The sequence below is a fragment of the Micropterus dolomieu genome, linkage group LG15 (genome assembly GCF_021292245.1).
Source record: "Micropterus dolomieu isolate WLL.071019.BEF.003 ecotype Adirondacks linkage group LG15, ASM2129224v1, whole genome shotgun sequence".
Lineage (NCBI taxonomy): Eukaryota > Metazoa > Chordata > Actinopteri > Centrarchiformes > Centrarchidae > Micropterus > Micropterus dolomieu.
Window position 1 is genome coordinate 3,377,048 of NC_060164.1, and position 2,819 is coordinate 3,379,866.

Here is a 2,819-nt window from a genome sequence, read left to right on the forward strand (position 1 = left end):
AAGTGATAGGAGGAGAGAGGAGAGGGACGAGAAAGCACAAGACTACCAGAAAGGGGAGAAGTTGTGTTAGTAACATGCAATAATGGGATGAGGTTGCATACAGAGGGAGAGAAAGTAGAGGAGAGAGGAGCTCAGTGCATCATGGGAAATCCCCCGGCAGTCTAGGCCTATAGCAGCATAACTAAGGGATGGTTCAGGACTCACCTGAGCCAGCCCTAACTATAAGCTTTATCAAAGAGGAAAGTCTTAAGCCTACTCTTAAATGTGGAGATGGTGTCTGCCTCCTGAACCCAAACTGGAACCTGGTTCCACAGGAGAGGAGCTTGATAGCTGAACGCTCTGGCTCCTAGTCTACTTTTGGAGACTCTAGGAACCACAAGTAACCCTGCATTCTGGGAGCGCAGTGCTCTGGTGGGGTAGTAAGGTACTATGAGCTCTTTAAGATAAGATGGTGCCTGACCATTAAGAGCTTTGTAGGTAAGAAGAATGATTTTAAATTCTATTCTGGATTTTACTGGAAGCCAATGCAAAGAAGCTAAGCTATTGAAACAATGCATTCATTGTGAATTGTCCATAGGCTATTATAGTATTTTAATACAGTGTTTCCACAAGGATTTTTTCACGGGAGGGTGGCAAACACATTCTCATTTCAGTGCGTCATAACTGACGCTTTCAGACAGCGTGACAAAACGTAAGGATTTTACGCTAACCCTTCAGCGTCCGTATGAAACGTTACAGCAACAGAAGGGGCGCTAAAGTGCAATTTATACATCTGCGTGAAATCGACGGCTAGGCTACGAAGAGGCTACGCCGTCGCGTGACGTGCACCTCCTCAAAAATGCAACTACGTATACAATTTTACCCCCCTTTACGTTGGCGGAGCGCAATACGAGTGCAAACTCTACAGTGAGTCGCGCGCCCTGGTTGGTGGAGAGGGACCGTATACTGCCAATCGGGACGCAGAACTCCACCGCAGACTGCCAATCACGCATCGATATGCTCGCGCAACACAGCGGATCCCACTGCGGCTGCCGAAGGTGTTCTGTTCTGGTACGACTGAAATTGGATCTATTAATAATAACACTCCTAAAATTGGATTTATTAATAACACTCGCCGTTTAGACTATAGTTTTGGAAGGCTGGACGCAGTGCGGAGGTAAGATAAACTTCATTGTTCCCACATTTGAAGAAATTCGGGTATTAGCTACTGACTTACACCTGTCATTACCTGTCATTTGTTAATAATAATGACTGGAAAATATTTTGTGTTACTGGCAACCTTTGGTGCAAAATATTTTGAATGTGAAGATGATATGTACACTGGAGAAGAAAAACTTCAGATACATGGGAAACAGTCAGTCAGGAGTTAATTAACTCTCCCTCAGAGCTGTTTTGAGGGTTTAGCACTCCTCACCCTGCTCTGACACTTCTTCTACTGTTCCTTGCTTAACCAGGCCACTGCCCTGGTCCACGCAGAGAGGCTCCTCCTCCGAGAGGGTATTCCTGCGCCGTCACGTCAGCTGTGCCTGGGAAAGCTGGTGGTGCCATTTGGCCAGTATTTGACTGCACCGTTTCACTGGCTTGTGGCAAATGATGTGGGCTACATGAAGTAGTAAGCATACTATATGATGATTATTACAGTTGCAGTGATATAAATTATGGCAGTACTAAGTTGATGTATATGTTTCCAGTGTGCTTGACACGCACAGATTAGAGATGAAAAACCCACATAGAAAGGGAGAGATGGTGAACCAGTGGGTGAAAGACTACCTCACAGAATATGCTGAGAGCTTCCCACAAATCTCCTGTCTCCTTGAGGCCAACGCCGACAGGTGTATCTACGGTCAGAGAGGGTTTGAGAATCACACTTTTCAGGAGATGTGGGAAATCATCATAAGGATAGACCAGAGCAATTCAGTGATGAGCCGAGGGAGATAATACAGAAGTCATGCAGTTCTGTGAGGCGGTGGTTAAACACAGCAGTCACCCACATCACAAGCGTGCAGATGAAGAGGTTCAGGAAGTATATCACTGACAAAGAGCGAGTAAGTGTTTATGTGATTATTTATTTGTTTGTCATGAAACAGTAAGAGTAGCTTAGTAAATGAAAATTCTGATGAAATAACTGATATTTTAAACACTTAGGCTAAATGTTTCTGTTTGCTTTTGGTAATTAAAAACATCTAGAAAGTCCCTTTTCATTTGTTGTCCAGCAGCCACAGGCAAGCCCCTTCATGTGTGGTCCTTCGTCATTGCCAGATGATGATGACGACGACGACACTGAACTGTTAGCTGCATGCCAGGCTGTGGAAGGCAAGTGAGATACAGAGTTAACAGACAATAAGCCATTAAAGAAAAAAAAATTCATAATACAAAAAAGGAAGGAAACGACAGTCATACAGTGTTCGTCTGTTTCCCAAATGTAATATAAATGAGATTTTTATACACTGTAAATCATCCACACACATTTTAAATAGGAGAAATTACTTCTACTTCAATGAACATATCAATGACTGTTTCACATATGAACTTCATAGTTATTGCATGCTACTTAGTGTAATATTTCTGTTTATCAATAAACTGCATTTAGGCTCCTACACAGCCTGAGGCCTCTGTCAGGACCAAAAAGCGTGAGGCCCACGTCCGAACTGAGCAGCCTGAGGCCCCTGTTCGAGCAGAACAGACAGAGGCCCCTGTCCAGCCCAAGCAGCATGTGTCCACTAGCCAGCCTAGCGAGCCCCCATCCACAACCGTGGGTCATGATTGTCCCATGGAATCACCTCTGAGTGACTCCCCTGTAAGTGATATCCTCATATTCA

At 44.4% G+C, this 2,819-nt stretch overlaps 1 long non-coding RNA gene across 1 annotated transcript; it reads left to right on the forward strand.

Annotated features, from left to right (window-relative positions):
• The first annotated feature begins 818 nt into the window (after positions 1 to 818).
• LOC123984269 lies at positions 819 to 2,255 on the forward strand. The gene is made up of 4 exons (XR_006828409.1): positions 819 to 1,156; positions 1,455 to 1,612; positions 1,692 to 2,045; positions 2,214 to 2,255. It is a non-coding gene; the product is annotated as an uncharacterized LOC123984269 (long non-coding RNA).
• The last annotated feature ends 564 nt before the right edge of the window (positions 2,256 to 2,819 follow it).